At 35.2% G+C, this 21789-nt stretch overlaps 1 protein-coding gene across 1 annotated transcript in view; it reads right to left on the reverse strand.

The window, feature by feature from the left end:
• The window catches only part of LOC142341821 (CCR4-NOT transcription complex subunit 7-like), a 167259-nt gene extending 145676 nt beyond the window's left edge, over positions 1-21583 (reverse strand). The window contains exon 1 of the mRNA XM_075393063.1: positions 21562-21583. The gene's annotated coding sequence lies outside the window, so the exon portion shown is untranslated. The remainder of the gene's footprint in view (positions 1-21561) is intronic.
• Between the last annotated feature and the right edge of the window lie 206 nt (positions 21584-21789).

Below are 21789 nucleotides of genomic sequence, written 5' to 3' on the forward strand. Positions count from 1 at the left end.
TTCAGTTTGTGCTAATTTGGCTTGTATATGTTTTGCCTCTCTCGGTTCTTGTTCTCAGGATACAATGCTGCAAGGACTGAGTATGCAAAAAATTTGTTATCATTGTTGCAAATATTTAGGAGAAAGTTGTTTCCCACTAGGGCAGTTGGTTTAGCGATATAACTGCTTCCTCTGATAGGTTTAAATTTGTTAATGTTGATATCCAAGTGATCAATTTTCTGAACAACAAATCCACTTCCACCGGTTGAAAAAATCTGGATTAAGTTGTTCATTTGGTCAACCCTTTCAAAAAATTCATCATCTGATAGTTCTGTTGTTAAAGTTTTCGACTTTGTGTTTGCATGACAGCCGACTTTGGTATCATTTGTTGGTTTCAACATCTGTACAAAAACAGAGAGCTGAATTTTTAAAGGTCCAAACGCTGCTATTTTGTTTCTCACGAATAATTTAAGGTCTTCGAGATGCTCCGTAACAAAGGTGAACACATCAATTTGGTTGTCCGCTTATCCTGAACAACTGGAAAAATTTTTTGATCGCATGTTTAGACTTCTGTTGCTCAATCTTGCTTTTAACTTTCTCTGAAACTTCTGTGTGAGTACCATGAGCGTCTGCTTCATGTCTAGCACACGATGAAGTATCGCCATAAATTTGTGTACATTGTTCGCACTTTGTGTACGCATGACATCCATGAACTGTTTTTAAATGGCGAATTACATTTCTGCTCTCTGTGAATTTGTTGCTACAAATTCCACATTCATAGCTGGCTGTTTTTTTCCAATTTTGTGTTATGCTCCTTCTCCATACGCTGCAATGACTTCTCTTTCCTGCTGTACTTCTTCGAGCACTCGTCACAGTTGAAAGTCTTCATCTAAAACAAAAAGGTATATTAAAATTTGATTACTGATTAACACTTTGAAAAATCTTCTGAGAAGACTCGACCACGAATCATACATTGTATTCTAAACCATACAAGGATTACAAGGAATTTATTCACTTAAACTATTCACTTAAGATTCCTAAGAAATACTATCTATTAAATCAATGATCTTAATCTTGTATTTTTTTGGTTTTTGTATTTTGTGAGCTCACAAGAATGACTTGATTGAAATTCCCTCTAACACAATTAATCATGGAAAGAATAAGTGTACACTTGACTTACTGAATTCCGAAAAAATAAGCCAGTTTTTTTGGAGAAGAATCAGTAATTTAAAGAAAAGCGAATATATTTAGACGTTTTTCTTTTTATTTTTCTCTCTTCAAACTGCTGTTAAAAAGTTTGGTTTTAATGAGAAAAATAGAAACTTACACATCTAATTTGTTTGAAATATTTTGCGAAAAATTAGTTTGGAACACATTTTGCTTCGTTTGTTTTCTAATTTTTTTCATCAAATATTTACAGGTATCACATTTTTTTTCTGTTTGGTTACGCGTAAACCTCTTCAATGAAGGGAAAACTTTACCGTTTGAAAACTTTTTTACTTTAGTTTTTTACAGGTGATCCCAAATTCTGGCAAATATTAGTCAGGAATGCAGTTTTATATGGCAAAAAAAAATAATTTCAAAGTACTTGACTTAAATTGATGAGATAATCGATATTGAACCACAAAAATATGGGTAGTCCTCCGTTTTGTTTTCCAGAAATTGGTTGTTTGTTTTAGTTTAGGAGTAAAAAAAGTCGGAAACTCATTATATTGCAACCACTTGCAACAACTAGATTCAAGTTTTTAAGATCAAACTTACTTCCATAAAATTTTTGTTGTTAAGTTTTTACAAATCAAAACTAATTTTTTAGGAAAGAAAAATAACGACTGATCTGTAATTGTTGAAAGCTTTAAAATGAATGTTTTTAAAGCAAGGGTTGTTTTTATAGTACTCTTGTCTCTATAAAATCTGTTTGATTTTTTGTGTGTTGAATTGATTTTTCTTTTTGTGTGGACCCAGTGAACCAATGACAAAATCAAAAAAGGAACTAAATTCTTATAGCTGATTTGGAAACTTGTTATAATATACTTGAGTTTTATATTTGAATAGAAACCTAAAGTTTCCAACTGACTTTTTCTCCTTGATAATTTTTGGGTTGTGTTTTAATAAATGTAACGCAAGTCTTTTACTTATAGTCCAATATGTTATCAATAAAGTGTGACAGAATCAAATCGTTGGTAATTTGGTTTGCAGTAAAATTTTCAATGCTTTGAAGTTCACTAAAATTTGATAAAAGCGATTTCTAGATGCAATATGACAAAAAATTGACTGAATTTTCAAAATTCATGAAAGTGACCTCGATGTTTAAAACGAATTGTCTCACAAGTCAACTGAGAACATTTTTGTGGTTGACGAACACAATTGTTTCAACAGTCAACCGAAAGTTGACACTGAAGAGCAAATCAAGTTTCGTAGCACACTAATTTATTATCGTACCTTGTAGGATCACGAATTTTAGCTAAAGTTGACGAAAATTGACCACATTAAGAAAGCGTCGAAATCTACATTGTTGTCTTATTTTCTTTTCCAAGAAAACAAATGTTTTTTTAGCTTTGATTCATCTGGTAAAGTTATCATAATTTTCGAGTAGATTGTAAAAAGAGCTGTATAGTTTCCTGAAGCAGAAATAAGCTACATTATTGGATTCTAGTTTTGTAATTTTTAATCGCCGCTTTTTATAGCATGGGAAAAACTGGCTTTTTTGGGTAATGCATAGCATATTTTACCTTGCTGATCTTTGTCATACCAATCAACATTCTGTTTCTGTTCAGTTTATTTTGTCAGTTTAACAAAAATTTGACCTTGCAGATCCCAGCACTCAGAATGATATAATGTAAAACAGATGCTGAAATTTTCCGTTGATTACGAAATATGCAACTATTATTGAACCAAATTTTTTTTCGGTTCTATAAATTGGTTGAAAATTAATGTTAATACAGATATATAAGTAGTACAAAACGTTCATAGTTCATACTGTAATTATGACAAAATTCTTGTTATTGAATTTTTTCGGTGCTGCCAAACGAATCAGCACTATAAAATAAATTCTTCTTCAACAAAAGGCTGAACGTTTTTAATTTAGTTTTTCATTCAAAAACAAAGTTAGAGAAACTATGTCTTAGTTTATGACATCTAATAAGAACTAGTTTGCATCTACTGACTGCTGAAAACGTTTATTAACTGTTTAAGGATAGTTTTAAAAAACAACCTCAAAAAAATTCATGAATAGTTAATTATTGATAAGAAACTTATGCTAATGTTCACAAATTTTTATCTCAAATTTTTTTTTGATTTTAAGTTTTTAAATAGATGATCTCTTTGGTACGTTTTTATTCTCATATAAATTTCACAAATGTAGAGCCTCCAGGAAGAAATTTAATTTGTTTAAAAACAAGTGAAAGTCTCTAGAAATGCGCATAGCGGTTTTACTGACCTTTGAAAACTTTCCGTTAAAAACTTTATAAAAAATTTTACCTTCTAGAAATGTTTTTGAACTTTAAATCTTTGATGACTCATTGACACGTTTTGAAATATTTCTGGACAATTTTAGTTATGCTTAAGAGTACTAGCAGAATTCAGTCGAAAATTTTGGTTGCATTTAATGTTTGTAAACGGCCAACGACAAACAGATAAGACTATTAAGGAGTTTTTTGTGCTTTTTGGGACCGTTATTTTTATCAAGTAGAATGACGTTTAGCCTGCAGAATAAGTTTAAGCGAGAAATCTTTGATATGGTTGAGAAACTTTGATTGAATGCCAGTTTTATTCCGATATTAGCTTTATGTCTCAAGTAAGAAAATTTTGGTGTCAATCCATTTTTTTCACAGATGTGAAGTGAGAGAAAATTAAACGAAAGATCTTTTGGAGAATTTTTTGGCGACTTAATTTTTTAAACCTAATTTTAAAAACTGCATAACTTTTTACCTAAGGAAATTTCCATTAATTAAACTGTTTTGTATTTCTCGTACACGCAATAAAAATGTTCAGTTGACTTTTGATTACTCATACACAATTTTTTAAGGCAAAATTCATATCTTTTAAAGTAATTTTGCTTCCCTATTGTAATAACTTTTAATTTGGAAATTTTTCTTTAGGAAGTGTACTTTAAGAGGGAAAAAATGATGTACAATTGACCTTTGATGACTCATATATATGTTATAAGAGCGGAAATGATGTTTTTTAAAGTAGTTTTTTGTTAGTTTTTTCTAATGGGACAACTTTTCCTTAAGAAATTTTTCTCTAGGACTTGTACAATAAGAGGGAAAAAATGATGTACGATTGACCTTTGATGACTCATATGTATACTATGTGAGCAAAATTGATGTTTTTTAAAGTAGTTTTGTGTTAGTTTTCAATAATGGAACAACTTTTTCTAAAGAAACTCTTCTCTAGAACTTGTACATTAAGAGGAAAAAAATGAATTATAATTGACCTTTGATGACTCATATATATGTTATGTGAGCGAAAATGATGTTTTTCAAAGTAGTTTTGTGTTAATTTTCACTCATGGAACAACTTTTCCTTAAGAAAATTTTCTCTAGGACATGTGCATTAAGAGGAAAAAAATGATGTACAATTGACCTTTGATGACTCATATGTATACTATGTGAGCAAAATTGATGTTTCCTAAAGTAATTTTGTGTTAGTTTTCACTAATGGAACAACTTTTCTTTGAGAAACTTTTCTCTAGAACTTGTACATTAAGAGGAAAAAAATGATGTACAATTGACATCTGATGACTCATATATATGTTTTATGAGCAAAATTGGTGTTATTTAAAGTAGTTTTGTGTTAGTTTTCACTAATGGAACCACTTTTATTCAAGAAACTTTTCTCTAGGACTTGTACATTAAGAAGAAAAAAATGATGTACAATTGACATTTGATGACTCATATATATGTTATGTGAGCAAAATTGATGTTTTTTAAAGTAGTTTTGTGTTAGTTTTCACTAATGGAACAATTTTCCTTAAGAAACTTTTCTCTAGGACTTGTACATTAAGAAGAAAAAAATGATGTACAATTGACCTTTGATGACTCATATATATGTTACGTGAGCAAAATTGATGTTTTTTGATGTAGTTTTGTGTTAGTTTTCACTAATGGAACAACTTTTCCTTAAGAAACTTTTCTCTAGGACTTGTACATTAAAAGGGAAAAAATGATGTACAATTGACCTTTGATGACACATATATATGTTATGTGAGCAAAATTAATGTTTTTTAAAGTAGTTTTGTGTTAGTTTTCACTAATGGATCAACTTTTCCTTAAGAAACTTTTCTCTAGGACTTGTACATTAAGAAGAAAAAAATGATCTACAATTGACCTTTGATGACTCATATATATGTTATGTGAGCAAAAATGATGTTTTTTAAAGTAGTTTTGTGTTAGTTTTCACTAATGGAACAACTTTTCCTTAAAAAACTTTTCTCTAGGACTTGTACATTAAGAGGAAAAAAATGATGTACAATTGACCTTTGATGACTCATACATATGTCATGTGAGCGAAAATGATGTTTTTCAAAGTAGTTTTGTGTTAATTTACACTCATGGAACAACTTTTCCTTAAGAAATTTTTCTCTAGGACATATACATTAAGAGGGAAAAAATGATGTACAATTGACCTTTGATGACTCATATATATGTTATGTGAGCAAAATTAATGTTTTTTAAAGTAGTTTTGTGTTAGTTTTCACTAATGGAACAACTTTTCCTTAAAAAACTTTTCTCTAGGACTTGTACATTAAGAGGAAAAAAATGATGTACAATTGACGTTTGATGACTCATACAAATGTCATGTGAGCGAAAATGATGTTTCTCAAAGTAGTTTTGTGTTAATTTTCACTAGTGGAACAACTTTTCCTTAAGAAATTTTTCTCTAGGACATGTACATTAAGAGGAAAAAAATGATGTACAATTGACCTTTGATGACTCAAATATATGTTATGTGAGCAAAATTGATGTTTTTTAAAGTAGTTTTGTGTTAGCTTTCACTAGTGGAACAACTTTTCCTTAAGAAATTTTTCTCTAAGACATATACATTAAGAGGGAAAAAATGATGTACAATTGACCTTTGATGACTCATATATATGTTATGTGAGCAAAATTAATGTTTTTTAAAGTAGTTTTGTGTTAGTTTTCACTAATGGAACAACTTTTCCTTAAAAAACTTTTCTCTAGGACTTGTACATTAAGAGGAAAAAAATGATGTACAATTGACGTTTGATGACTCATACAAATGTCATGTGAGCGAAAATGATGTTTCTCAAAGTAGTTTTGTGTTAATTTTCACTAGTGGAACAACTTTTCCTTAAGAAATTTTTCTCTAGGACATGTACATTAAGAGGAAAAAAATGATGTACAATTGACCTTTGATGACTCAAATATATGTTATGTGAGCAAAATTGATGTTTTTTAAAGTAGTTTTGTGTTAGCTTTCACTAGTGGAACAACTTTTCCTGAAGAAACTTTTCTCTAGGACTTGTACATTAAGAGGGAAAAAATGATGTACAATTGACCTTTGATGACACATATAACTGTTATGTGAGCAAAATTGATGTTTTTTAAAGTAGTTTTGTGTTATTTTTCACTAATGGAACAACTTTTCCATAAGAAACTTTTCTCTAGGACTTGTACATTAAAAGGAAAAAAATGATGTACAATTGAGACTTGATGACTCATATGTATACTATGTGAGCAAAATTGATGTTTCTTAAAGTATTTTTGTGTTAGTTTTCACTAATGGAACAACTTTTCCTTAAGAAACTTTTCTCTAGGAATTGTACATTAAGAGGAAAAAAATGATATATAATTGACCTTTGATGACTCATATATATGTTATGTGAGCAAAATTGATGTTTTTCAGAGTAGCTTTGAGTTAGTTTTTACTATCGGAACAACTTCTTAAGAAATTTTTCTCTAGAACTGGTACATTAAGAGGAAAAAAATGATGTACAATTGACCTTTGATGACTCATATATATGTTATGTGAGCAAAATTGATGTTTTTTAAAGTAGTTTTGTGTTAGTTTTCACTAATGGAACAACTTTTCCCTAAGAAACCTTTCTCTAGGACTTGTACATTAAGAGGAAAAAAATGATGTACAAATGACGTTTGATGACTCATATATATGTTATGTGAGCAAAATTGATGTTTTTTAAAGTAGTTTTGTGTTAGTTTTCACTAATGGAACAACTTTTCCTTAAGAAACTTTTCTCTAGGACTTGTACATTAAGAGGGAAAAAAATGATGTACAATTGACCTTTGATGACTCATATATATGTTATGTGAGCAAAATTGATGTTTTTTAAAGTAGTTTTGTGTTAGTTTTCACTAATGGAACAACTTTTCCTTAAGAAACTTTTCTCTAGGAATTGTACGTTAAGAGGAAAAAAATGATATATAATTGACCTTTGATGACTCATATATATGTTATGTGAGCAAAATTGATGTTTTTCAGAGTAGTTTTGAGTTAGTTTTCACTATCGGAACAACTTCTTAAGAAATTTTTCTCTAGAACTTGTACATTAAGAGGAAAAAAATGATGTACAATTGACCTTTGATGACTCATATATATGTTATGTGAGCAAAATTGATGTTTTTTAAAGTAGTTTTGTGTTAGTTTTCACTAATGGAACAACTTTTCCCTAAGAAATTTTTCTCTAGGACTTGTACATTAAGAGGAAAAAAATGATGTACAATTGAGCTTTGATGACTCATATATATGTTATGTGAGCAAAATTGATGTTTTTTAAAGTAGTTTTGTGTTAGTTTTCACTAATGGAACAACTTTTTTTAGAAACTTTTCTCTAGGACGTGTACATGAAGAGAGAAAAAATGATGTACAATTGACCTTTGATGACTCATATATATGTTATGTGAGCAAAAATGATGTTTTTAAAGTAATTTTGTGTTAGTTTTCACTAATGGAACAACTTTTCCTTAAGAAACCTATCTCTAGGACTTGTGCATTAAGAGGAAAAAAAATGATGTATAATTGACATTTGATGACTCATATATATTTTATGTGAGCAAAATCGATGTTTTTCAAAGTAGATTTGTGTTAGTTTTTACTATTCGAGCAACTTTTCCTTAAGAAACTTTTCTCTAGAACTTGTGCATTAAGAGGAAAAAAATGATGTACAATTGACCTTTGATGACCCATATATATGTATATACATATATGTATATATATATACATATATATATATATATATATATATATATATATATGTATGTATATATATATATATATATATATATATATATATATGTTATGTGAGCGAAATTGATGTTTTCTAAAGTAGTTTTGTGTTAGTTTTCACTAATGGAACAACTTTTTCTTAAGAAACTTTTCTCTAGGACTTGTACATTAAGAGGAAAAAATGATGTACAATTGACCTTTGATGACTCATATATATGTTATGTGAGCAAAATTGATGTTTTTTAAAGTAGATTTGTGTTAGTGTTCACTAATGGAACAACTTTTCTTTAAGAAACTTTTCTCTAGGACTTGTACATGAAGAGAAAAAATGATGTACAATTGACCTTTGCTGACTCATATGTATACTATGTGAGCAGAATTGATGTTTTCCGACTACCTTGTTTTGATCCGTGGATGTATTATATAGGTTGAAATGATGGAGGAGCTACATGAAGACAAAGGAAGTATTTTTAACTTACTTTGCACAAATTTTCTGTTTTGAACCACTCCTCTTGCTTAGGGATTTTTGATGCGCTCTGATGATAGACAAACAAAATGCTGTTCCTCTGGTTTCCAGATGTTCTCCTTTTTTTGCTTCCTAATTTGTTTTTGAAGGGCTCGGAATTCAAACAATGTTTTTTCCGTCTTTTGTGTCTTTGTATTCTCTGCAACCAAAGTGACAAGATGTTGTTACACCCAACTGTTCTTCTTGACACCACTCGTTTTTCTGATAGATCCTTCAAAACTAAAAACAAGATGTTTCTATACTTTCCGGATTCCTCAAGGACTTCGCTCTTAGTATAACTTCAAACGATGATTTCTTTTCAAATGATGAATTAACTTGATTTAAATTGCGGGGGGTAGAAGCTACTCTCAACTTGTGTTCTTTCTAATCGAAGATTGTCTTCCCTGTCAATTGGTCTTTGCTGGACAAAACAACAGTTGATGAGGTCAAAGTTTCAGTAATTTATTGTCTTTCAGAATGCTTTTTTGTTCCTTTTTTAAATAAATTCTATTGAAGAATCAATTACTTCCTTTTATCGTGTTCGAACTTGTTGTTTTCGGATATGAATTTCGTCAAAATGTAATACGTCTGAATCATATGGCTTATTGTGTAATAAATGAAAGGGAAGTCTATTAACAGTCTGAGCCAGACGAGTTCGGGTTCGAGTTTGAGTTTGTGTTCTAAAAATAGCCCTTAGGTAATAATTTCATCAGAAAGTAGAACGCTTCCTACCCAGACGTTTAACATGTAGTTAAAAACCAAAATCTTCATTGTGAGACTGCATACGCAATACCAATACATAGATTATTCACATTAGACACCCAGATTTCTAATACTGCGCAAAAATGTTCACTGGATTTATAGCCCGCAAACGTTTGTATAAAAAACAATCTTCTTCACAGGGTTTAAATATCTCTCATAAACTTATAAACTTGTGTGCTTCAAATTTGCGTATGCAGGAATTAACCCTGACTACGCAATACCAATATATAGTTTATTCACAGATTTAGAAGCCCAGATTTCTACGCAAAAGTGTTCATGACAAATGTAGAGTGGATTTAAAGCCCTTAGGCATTTGCCGGATTTACAGACAGTATTCTCCACAGTGTGTTTATATGCCTTATTAAAGAGGCCAGCCAACATGTCCTGTTCAAAATGGTAAGTCCATTAAATTTTCAGGCAACAATCCTAACATACAGGGAATAATTGCCAAGAACTTTTCATTCCCGCGCTTTATCGAACATGTTTGGGGAAAAAGAGCCAAAAAGTGAGTCAGGGTGTACATATTTCTTGAAACTTACGGATCTTTACCGATTGTGCCCGCTAGTACGTTATGCGCCTCCAGTTACAGAGCACATGCCATTACATAGTAAATCATCATGTTGAAATATGACACGTGCGTTTGGGGGTGCGAATAATATGCGCCCACTAACCTGGGGGGCACAAACGAAAAAAATCCACTTAGACATTAATGCATCTCATATAATTTTAAAGACAAGGAACTATAACCCTTTAGAGCTGGACCATGAGAATTGAATTTCTATATAAGCTAAACTGTTATGAATCTAGTTTTTCCTCCCGCATCATGGCACTGCATAAACAATGTCAGTCGACCGTTTGGAACCACGGCACCATCTGAGGCGATGCGCACGAGACCAAAGCTTATTCTCGTGCGTTTGTATGTTTTTGCGTCCGAGTATGATTTGTTTTTCTTTTCTGCAATTTGGCTAGCCAGTTGTTTCACAGTTCGCGTTGCGGACGGTCCTGCACCCCCATGCAGGAAAACGAGTGGAATGAATTTGATTTTCTCGACACCAAGTATTTGTTGCTCATATTTGAAGCACTTCAACGACTCATAATAATTGCACGCTTATTCGGAATTTTTGGGCATGACTTTGCGAATGGGTTATAGATCTCCACTTCGAAGAAATAACTGCACCCCCATATGTCATTCGCTTTAATGTCTAGTGTCCCGTTTTCATCAGTATTAGTATTTTTGTGTAAAAAGGACTCGCCTTGAAGCAACTGAGGAGTCGGCTCAAACTTGACATCTTAGCAAACGTCATGCACGATCTTAGCAAATATGTCTCGGGTCTCGTTGTGTCTCATTTGTGTATACCCACATTTCGCACAGTGGACAGCATATGATAGGGCAAATTTTTCAAAATATGGACAATAATTGGGCGTATTTTTGGCCTCGGTGTTGTATCTAAAACCAAGTCCGTCGCTAAATTTGGATTTCGTTAACGTGAAACCGTAACGTTTAAGTGGTAGATCGGAAAAAGGAGCCTCGTGAGCAAGCTCGAGGCTCCTTTTTCCGATGCAATTTCTATTACGCGGTCGGAAGACTTTTCATACGTACCTTCTTAACCGATCGAATTGTTTTCAGGCGTGCAGTTCGTTGGTCATGCGTAATGCGCTCTTGGGTGAGATGAGCATTTGCGAGGTCCTCATCTTCAAGAGGGAGGCATACAGTCAACAAATGGGCTTAATCCGTTTCGTAAACTATGTGCTCCTTGTTGTTAAGTCCGCCCTCCCGGGTTAATATCGAATACAATAGCCGTGCAGATTGGGACATCGGAGAGTCGCAGAACGATGGTAGGACGTACCGTTTGGATAATGATTTCCGCGTCTGTGAAAATTTTCCGCAATTTTGGCGGTTTCCTAGACACGAAAAGCAATTTTTGTTGCACGCCTGTTGAGAGGCATGCAAAAGCGCTTTGAGGGGATGTTTTTGATACTTGCCATGTTTCTCCCAACACATTGGCATAATTCATGGCTGTGGTTAACTTAAACTTCTCATAGGCTTTCTCATTGCCTATTAAAGATCCTAGAACGAGACAAACGTCAAAAATTGCAACTGCCGTCCCCGCAAACAACCTGAGAGATTTTGACCTTTGAAGCCTCTTCTACGTTTAATTGACACTTCAGGGCGTTCACGGAGTAGCAAAACTAGATACCATGTTCGATGAGATCTTTGAGGAACAAGAGTAAACCCTCCAAGCGTCTTACTACGCTGCCGTCTTGTGTGTATAATTTTTGCGACTTGTTTGCATTCTGGACAAACCTGATTAAGGGCAAACATCCCCAGAGCATCAGAGTCACTTTGAGTTTTTAATTTTATGGATTACAGTGTTTTACCTGCGACGTAGAAATCGGACGGGCTGAAAATGAGTTTTGATCAACAAAATTCAAAGCCGGGCAAATTTAGTCAATATTTTCAATAGCCAAGATGCGGTTGAGGCAGTTGAAGGCGTTTTTTGCGTCTATTAGGAGAACAGCTTTGTTTTCAAGTTTTTTTTAATGTTGCAAGCGGAGAGAGAGAGCGAATTGCGTGTTCAATCCCTTATTTTTGGCCAGCCAACTTTATACGTTCACCGCCAAAGAACGTAGGTTGTTTTCTATGTGCTTGATAACGTATTTGCCTATGACGCGACAAAGAAATTCTCGTACGCCAATACCAGGGTTTTCGTTTTGGAAGATTAGTCTGCATGCGTTGTGAACTTCAAAAGATTTTTCAGATGCTTTTGCACTTCCCAGATGAACATCAATTTTGGGTACCGTTTTCGCTATGTTTGCTAAAATTTCTTTCAAACAAGTGAAAATTCGTCTCTGTTTGTGTGCGTCTAAACGGACGGTCGGTGTCTGCATTTTGTTTCAGGGCCATCTTTTAACTGCCGATGCGCCTATGTTTTCGAAGTTTGCGGGGTGGCACGGAATTGACTCAAAAGTGTTTTCTTCAACTATGTTATTGAAGTTTACTTGGATAAGAGTCGGGTGTTTCCCTTTGAGCAACTCAAATTCAGATTTTCCAAAAAAATGTTTTGTTTGGTGAAAAAATCCCGAATGATAGTTCACCAGTGAGACAGCAATGGCGTTCTAATTTCCGGTTTTCATGAAGTTGTTGAACTGTTTCACTTCATCAATTTTTCCGTTCTTAGGGGTCTTACGCAGTTTATTCTTCAAATTCAAGCTTCAGAAGAACCTAGTCGAGGAGGCTTTGGCACCAAAATTGTAGTCGTTTAGCGAGGGTCTTGGAAACTGACCCGTCGTTGGTCGATTTTACACAAGGGCGAACCAGGTGAGGGAAAATAACAGCAAACTTTTTTGAAAATTTTTATAGATCCCTTTTACTGCCAGAAGTTTTGGTCTTGGATCAAAATGCGGAACTTTCCCAAAAGATTTGAGAAATCTGTATTGAACGCTATGACGAACAGATTAGTAAGATTGTGTTAATTTAGAAAGGAGTGACATTTATTTTGACTATCTTGTTTCGGACAAAATTGTGTTAAAATTTTGTCAGAAAGTGTTGAACAAATCATTCTATATGCGCTTCTCAGAAAATTTGCTATCATTATCAGGAGGAAATTGAGAAGTTTTTTTGTAATTTTGAGATCTCTATGGATAGATGAGCTTCAGTTTAAAGCAGCCTTCTGGAAAATGGCTCCAAGTAATCTATTCTGACCTCTTAATTTTGTGCTATCTATTGAATTTTTGATGTTGTGTTTGGTGTATTGAAATTCTCTTAATCAAGATTTAAAATTATTGATAATGAAATCATTATTGTGAGGAAACACAGAGTGAAGAAAACTATTCAAAATATTGATTTCTTTGTTCAGTTTTTGTTAGCTGATTTTGATCTACTTTGAGTTTAAGAACTTTAAAATTTTCTCAGATGCTTGATGATGACGTCAGTGTTTCTTGACAACACTGACGTCGTCATCAAGAGTTTCTTGAAACCCACTTCGATCTCCCTCTGACAGCTCCATGAGTAAGTTTTCCAATTTAGTTATCTGCCGCTTTAGTAAATGCCGCTTTTTTTGTCAAGGATGGTCGAATGTAAACCGAGCCGTGCTTCATGCTCGCTTTAGACTTTTTATTAACAACGAACGTGGCTTATATGTTTTGGGGTTCAATTTTCCAAAGCGTTGATTTTCTGTAACCCGAAGATTTGCTCCATTTAAAGTTTTAGTTCGTTGACTTTGTTTGTTGTGACAAGGTTTTCTCCCTCTGAGTTACTCGAATGTTCTGGTATCCGAAAATTTTGAATTGTTTTTTTTTTATTTCCGTAGTGATCCAGTTTTCTTTCAAAATTTCACTTAACTGTAGTTTTGTCCATAGACACGACAGCAGTAGTGGTTTTCTTTTATTTTCGAAAGATGTTTTCAAAATATTTCAATTTGTTATCTACCAAGTCAGTCGATTGCGTTTCCATATTTTTTGTTTTCCCCCATTATCTGGATTATATTTATCTTCAACATCACTCATCGCTTGATGTCATATAAATTTATCTTTTCCTTTTTTCTACACAACTATTCAAAGTAAAATGACAATAATACCAAATGCTTTGATTCCAGTGATTTCAGCAGGTGTTAATGAAGTAAATTCCGGAGTTAGCTGCAGAATGCTTTTACATTCCACGTAAGTGTGACTTCCTTTATTATTTTGCCAATTGATATTTAAACGATTTACAGGTTTTCAGAAGTAAATCTCTAGGAATTTCGCAAAATTATATAAATATCGACCGCAACAATCAACCTGAGACAGTTTTGATTAAAATCAAGGAAAACCATCACCAGGAACCTCACAAACTGCACACCCCTAAACATAAACTGATTGCTGACTCTCTCTTTCTCTCTCTCTCTCTCTCTGTCTGTCTGTCTCTTTTTTGTTAAACGCTCCATATTTGTTTTTTGCTTTCGGGCTTGCTTTGTCTCTTCTTTGTAATCTGTTTCCAAACTCTAGCATATTTTCCTACAATAGTTAGTAATTTTGTTTTCAGATAAATATTCAGAGGACTTGACTTTTACGGTACCTTTTTCCTAAATTATTTGTTCGGTTTGCGCTTTGATAAAAATTTTTTCAAGACGTGAAGTATTGGTAAACCGAATTCCTTCAATCTGGAATAAACCTTTGAAGCACTTCCCCTCTAACCCAGTAAAATAACCAAGAATTCAATTTAGCCTCACTAAAAGTCTAATATGTGGATTAGGTGTAAGGGTTTCACCAGGATCAATCCTTGGCTTCTTTACAAAATTTTCGACGAGATCGTGCCAAAGTATCAAATTTTAAGACTGGGGAATCAAAACAAGGCAATTCTGAAAAATTTTGGACCAATTTTTTGCAGTTGGGCGCAGACTATGTCCAGACTTTGTGATCTATTTTCCAAAAAGGTTCTTCTTTTGATGTTGGTCCAAAGCTCCAGTGCTTTGGGCAAAGAGCTAGCACGAAGTAAAATAATCATCTAGTAGGGGCTATAAAGCTGCCCTGGTATTGACGTTAAATTAATCAATAATGCATGCAAGCCCATTATATGACCAAAGTTGGGGGCAGCGACTATAATATCCTTGGACAGGACTTTTTTACTCCATAGCTTTGGGGATTTTTAAACGTTGATTTTTGCTGACGAGAGTTTTCAGTTACAAAGCTTTGTTTTATATGAAATAGAAATGTCGAAATCTAAAATCAATTCAGTAATCGCCTTTTAACAGTCTTCGACGTAACCTTTTAAGTATAGAAATTCCATCATTTCCGGATGAAAGCTGTCGTTTTTCGAACATCATATTGACATCCGGACATTTCAAAATGGCACTGTATAACGCTTTGCAGATTCCAAGAGCTTTCAGAAGTCCAAGGGAAAACTTTACTGGAAGAGACTGCCGATTGTTTTGGAATCTACTATAGGCGTATCTCAAAATTTGAAATGATCATCTGGATACCCTCACCTGAAGTAGAAGTCGCCAAACTTTGTGTAAAGGGTTACGTAATAGCTGGTGCCATGATTCCCAAAAACATTTCGTGACCTATCCTGTCAAGATCAATTATTCCATCATCTCCGGTTGGGAGTATTTTCCAATGTCAAATTGACATCGGAACATTACAAAATGGCATTGAGGGAAGTTTTGCAAAACGTGAAATTTTTTGGAACGGCAATGGAACACTAATAGTAGTGGTAGTAGCGAAGTCTTTAGGGATTTACCATGGTTTTTCACCCTTTATGTCATTAGTGAGTAAGTTTGGAATGTTGGTTGCAGTTCGTGCAGTGGCAGATTATCCCCCACGTACATAGATTGGCTTCGTTGAACTTTTAAAAAAATTTCCAAAATTGCTGTGTTATTCGTGCTTTTCTGTTTTCTTTCGTTGTTAAGTCGATATGTTTACTCAGAATGTTCTGCAGTGTTCCGTTTCGTGTCCAGAAGTTATCGTCGGTCTTTTTGAGTCTGGTTTTGGGAATGTTGAAGCTGGAGCCTTGTCTGGTTCGTTCGTTGGTATTACGTGATATGTAGTCTGATGTTTTTTTGTCATTTTTGTGGTCAGCTATGGCGCAGAACAGTAGGAGACTGTGGAGTTCGAAGTACATTGAGAGTGGCAATAAGTTGAGTTCTTTGAGTCTTTCTTAATAGGGAATTGTGTTGCTTAGAATCCTCTGTGTTGCACTTTTCTGTATTCTTTCGATGTTTGACAAGTCTGGTTTGGTGGGGTACCAGACTCACAAGCGTACGATATGGCGGGTACCACGTATCCTGTGTTAGCGTTTAGTTTGGGTTTAGTCGTCGACTTGAAGGAAATGTTACCCTTGAGGAATCGCAATGATTTCAGAGATTTAGTTCGACGCAGGTTACAGTTTTCTTGCCAGGAGAGGTCGTTCGAGATTTGAACACCAAGGTCTTTTTGAACTTTAACAGGTTTGACAGTGACTTCTTTCATTTTGACCACTGATTGTTTTTTGAATTGTACCATACTACATTTGTCATCATGGAGGTTCATTTTGTTTGCTCCACACCAGTTATGTAAACTTATTAGGTCATTTTCTACGAGTTCATGAGTTGTGCTTAAGAGTTTGTAGTCATCAGCATATCCGAAGCATACACTTTCAATTGCAACAGTGGGGAGGTCCTTTATGTAGATTAAAAAGAGTAGAGGACCCAGTAGGGACCCTTGTGGAACCCCGCTAAAGACATCACGGAATTCAGATCTTGAGCTGTTTATTTTCACGCATTGTTTTAACGCACTCACGCATTGTTTTAACGCATTCGCGCACTGTCTAATTAATTGGCAATTAGTTTTAGGCTGTTCCACCTATTCCCATTTTGTGGATTTTCAAAAGCAGGAGATTGCGAGGAACCTTGTCGAAGGCTTTTTCGAAATCTAAGTAGAAAAACGTTAGTTCATCAATTGCCGACGAATCGTTGAGCAGGTATATTTTATCAAGGAAGCAGATAAGTTGTACAATGGTTGAGCAACCGTTTCTAAATCCAAATTGAGAGTCGTGAAGATTTTGCCTTACTACTGGGTATGACCAGTCAAAGATGACTTTTTCTAGGACGGGCAACAGAGGCAGTTAATGGGTCTATATTTGGTTACGTCGCTTTTATCACCGTCTTTGTAGATTGGAGTTATTTCGCTGTCTTTCCAGTATTGTGGGTATACAACTTTGTTGAAGCAGATTGAAAAGATGACAGTTAATGATTTCACCAGTGTGGTTGCAACTTGTTTTAGGGTCTCGTTTCCTATTCGATCCAGTCCTTTCGTCTTTTTTGATTTAAGAGAATTGAGTATTTCGGTGACTTGTTTTTCGCAGCAACTTGTTTTGTTGAATGTATTTGGCCTGAAGTCAACGTTTGTATTGTTTGTTTTCAAGTTAAAAACACTTTGGAAGTATTGTTTAAACAGTTTTGCCTTCCCTTCATCTTTTTCTGCTATTTTTTTTGTAAATGCATTTCATGTAGGTACGGTGACACTTTTTTATTGGATCTCACTGGATAGGCTTGGATCTTACTGAATTCCTTTGTTCTGAAAATCTGGTTTTCCTAGTCGGCTTGGTCATTACAGGATTCGATTTCAATTTTGTTTTCAAGATCAAGAATTTTTTGCAGGTTTAGGGGTTGGGTTTTTCTGGCGTCTTTGCGTTTGAGTGTGTTAATCAGTGGGTTGATCAGGTGGGATGTAGGTTTCGAGATCCATGGAAGGAGGTAAGATCGGTGGCTAGTAATTCTTGGTACGTTTTCGGTAAACAGTTTGTTGAACCATAGGTACCATTGATTGGTGAATTCGTCTACATTGCTGTAACAGTAAGGTTCGAAGGGATTATCGACGATTGTTTGATTAAAATTCTCCCAGTTAGTCCAAGAGATTGCATATTTGACAATTTTATGGTGTTTCTCCGTTGCATTATTGAAGGTTAACAGGGATGAGAATGCTGGGTGGTCTGAGCACTTTTTTTAAATTGTTTCAGTAGTTATCAGTAAATGTGGTTTCAATTGTTGAGTTAAGCCAATACTCAGGTTAATCTGTTAGGAAGACGTCTAACTGCAGTTTGCTGCCAAGTATGCATTCGAAGTCAAATATTGTTCATAGTCGAGATTCGCTAGTTGATCAGTGACTGTGTTTTCATATTTGTCTGTGAACTGCATTGACCCCCAAGATGCATGCACAAAAATAATATCTCCAGTTATTTTAGAGCTTGAGACTTTCAACTGTTTACGTTTGGTTTTGAGACTTGTAAGGATTTGAGCGCATTTCTCAGGTAACTATCTGTAGGGACTGTTGTTTGGAGGTTTATAGGTACAGCTGATCAGCAATTTTTGTGCGTTGGTTTTGTCAGTTAGTAAAACCTTTATCGCGGCTTCAAATGTATGGTCAAGTGTCAGTTGTTTAGCGTTGATGTCTCTCCGTACCGAAATGAGTACTCCTCCGTGTTTGGAGACATTTTCAGTTGATGTTCTGTCATTTCTGAACATTTGGCAGTTACTGAGAAATAGAGGCTCGTTTGGGACAGATTTTGTTAGAAATGTCTCACTGAGACATAAGACGTCGTATTTTTGGGTTAAAATTGCATTTGCAAGAGTGAAACGTCATTGCAGGTCGAGGATGCTGTGTACGTTGAAAGTGAGTAGAGTAATTTGTTCGATTCTGTTTTCGTTGGTGTTTAGTCACCATCCCGTATCCAGGACGGCCTCATACCAGGTGTTGCTTTGATAATTGTAGTGGAGTAATTTCAGGTTTTTGATCTTGACATTGTTTCTTGGTAGTCCCGATTCAATGTATTCTCGTCTTTTTTTAAGTAGATTGTTTTCCAACAGTTGTTCTTCTTTTGATAGTCTTCTGCTAAGGTACACTTTTTTATCCTGGTTCCGCAATTTGCTAAGAGATAGTAAGAGCAGTTTTCTGTTGCACTCGTTAGTGAGTTTGACTATGATTGTTCTGTCCTTGTTTTCGTTGTATGTTCCAATTCGCCTACAGTCTTCGATGTTAGAATCGACATTTAGGAATTTCAATCTCAGCTTTGTCATGTTCAGCACGTTTTCTAGCATTGGTGTCTTTTAGCTCGGGTATTCCACGTACACGTACGCCGCTGGGTGATCGTTTGTGAGGGGTTCGGTTTTTGATTTGACTTTTTTGGTTACAATGTCTCCTAGTTCGTTGAGGTTACTTTCAACAGCGCTCTTAAAGGATGCTATCTCATTTTTCAGTTGATTACCGACGGTTTCTTTAACAAAATTTTTCATTTCCTCCTGATTTTCGTTGCTTTTGTCGATTTTATTTTGGCTGCTTATAACGTGCAGGAAGACGTCCCGTTGTTCAATTTTACGCAATTGTTGCATAGTAGAAGTACGTTCAAATTTATTTCCTGGAGAGCGTTGATGATGGTGCCAGATAGCTGAGTACATTGGGTGGTCATAAGCATATTGTTTTTGCATGATACGCATCGAAAGACTGTATCTTTTTTAGTAATGCCAGCCTTGCATGTATTACAGTTGATTGTAAGGCCCATTGCAATTTTCGATTTTAACTTACTTCTTTGTTTGTTATCGTTCTGGATCGACTTTTCGTTGGAGGCTTTTTCGTATTACTTCGCTACTACTCGAGGGTTGTTAGGGTCGTAGCTGTTTCTCGATAGGAGGGATTGTAGTGAAGCAGTGCTTGCTTGCTGTTATCCTTTGTTTTTCGCGAGGAGAGACAGCGGTATAACAACAAACAGTTAAGTGGAAACTAACTATCGTTACCCGGTTGGTTCTCGCTGGGAGAGCCGGAAGAAACGGAGTTAATAGTTGCAGTTACAGTTCTTGAATGGGCACTCGAAGTAGTCTAGGTGTCCTTCTTCGTTCCACTTGTTCGAGTAATTCTTGTACGACACTCGTTTCTTCAGGATCGTTTTCACGCCGCTGATCCCGGACTTGTTAAGGTGCACGTCGTCGTCGCCGAGGTGTATCTCACTGAAATTTTTATCCTGGTTCCGCAATTTGCTAAGAGATAGTAAGAGCAGTTTTCTGTTGCACTCGTTAGTGAGTTTGACTATGATTGTTCTGTCCTTGTTTTCGTTGTATGTTCCAATTCGCCTACAGTCTTCGATGTTAGAATCGACATTTAGGAATTTCAATCTCAGCTTTGTCATGTTCAGCGCGTTTTCTAGCATTGGTGTCTTTTAGCTCGGGTATTCCACGTACACGTACGCCGCTGGGTGATCGTTTGTGAGGGGTTCGGTTTTTGATTTGACTTTTTTGGTTACAATGTCTCCTAGTTCGTTGAGGTTACTTTCAACAGCGCTCTTAAAGGATGCTATCTCATTTTTCAGTTGATTACCGACGGTTTCTTTAACAAAATTTTTCATTTCCTCCTGATTTTCGTTGCTTTTGTCGATTTTATTTTGGCTGCTTATAGCGTGCAGGAAGACGTCCCGTTGTTCAATTTTACGCAATTGTTGCATAGTAGAAGTACGTTCAAATTTATTTCCTGGAGAGCGTTGATGATGGTGCCAGATAGCTGAGTACATTGGGTGGTCATAAGCATAGTGTTTTTGCATGATACGCATCGAAAGACTGTATCTTTTTTAGTAATGCCAGCCTTGCATGTATTACAGTTGATTGTAAGGCCCATTGCAATTTTCGATTTTAACTTACTTCTTTGTTTGTTATCGTTCTGGATCGACTTTTCGTTGGAGGCTTTTTCGTATTACTTCGCTACTACTCGAGGGTTGTTAGGGTCGTAGCTGTTTCTCGATAGGAGGGATTGTAGTGAAGCAGTGCTTGCTTGCTGTTATCCTTTGTTTTTCGCGAGGAGAGACAGCGGTATAACAACAAACAGTTAAGTGGAAACTAACTATCGTTACCCGGTTGGTTCTCGCTGGGAGAGCCGGAAGAAACGGAGTTAATAGTTGCAGTTACAGTTCTTGAATGGGCACTCGAAGTAGTCTAGGTGTCCTTCTTCGTTCCACTTGTTCGAGTAATTCTTGTACGACACTCGTTTCTTCAGGATCGTTTTCACGCCGCTGATCCCGGACTTGTTAAGGTGCACGTCGTCGTCGCCGAGGTGTATCTCACTGAAAATTTCTTCTGACACACCACGGTATTTCCAGTTTCTGCTTGTCTTATTTTTGTTGTCCAATAGTTTATTAGCTTTCGAAGATTGTTCACGATAGCTACCACGGTGCGGGATACCAAGGATGAAAATCTTTTTGTCTAGCTTGCACAGCTGTTCGCCCAGAAGGTCTAACTCGTCCACTACCTGTTGCTCGGACAGTGAAGATGGGAGGGTACCGTTGTATAAGTCGTTGCCGCAAATAAAAACAACAATAATGTTAAACTTATCTTTGATGGGGAGGAACTGTTGAGCGTGGGCAATGCCGGCTCCAGGAATGGACAAGATGTTGAAGTTGGGGAACTCGATGTTTCGGGCTTGTGAATCTGCGAGGAGCAAGTTCTTCGAAGAAGATGTCCTTAGAGTGTGGAATCGTCTGTTGGGCATCAAAGCATCAATTTCACCCGCCAAAACTAGGAACGACGGGATTCAGAACTCGTTGAAGTTGAAAGGGATTCTTGTTCCTAGCTCAAAAGATCTGAAATTGAATGATTTGACGAAAGGAACAGGCAATCCTATTTAATAAGTTTATCACAACAATTAGAAAAAAGGAGTTCCGTGTGTTTGGCATCCGCTATATTGATTTTTTAAAATTTAAAAATGAGTTCCGTGGGTTTGGCATCCGCTATATTGATTTTTAAAAATTTTTTGGATTTGAATTGTTGAGAGACTCTTTTTGTTAATCTTCAGTAGTATACTCTGACACTATAATCATTTCTGGTCGGAATATTGAGAAACAAGAA

The sequence above is a fragment of the Convolutriloba macropyga genome, chromosome 6 (assembly GCF_964194025.1).
Source record: "Convolutriloba macropyga chromosome 6, txConMacr16.3, whole genome shotgun sequence".
Taxonomy (NCBI): Eukaryota; Metazoa; Xenacoelomorpha; order Acoela; family Convolutidae; genus Convolutriloba; species Convolutriloba macropyga.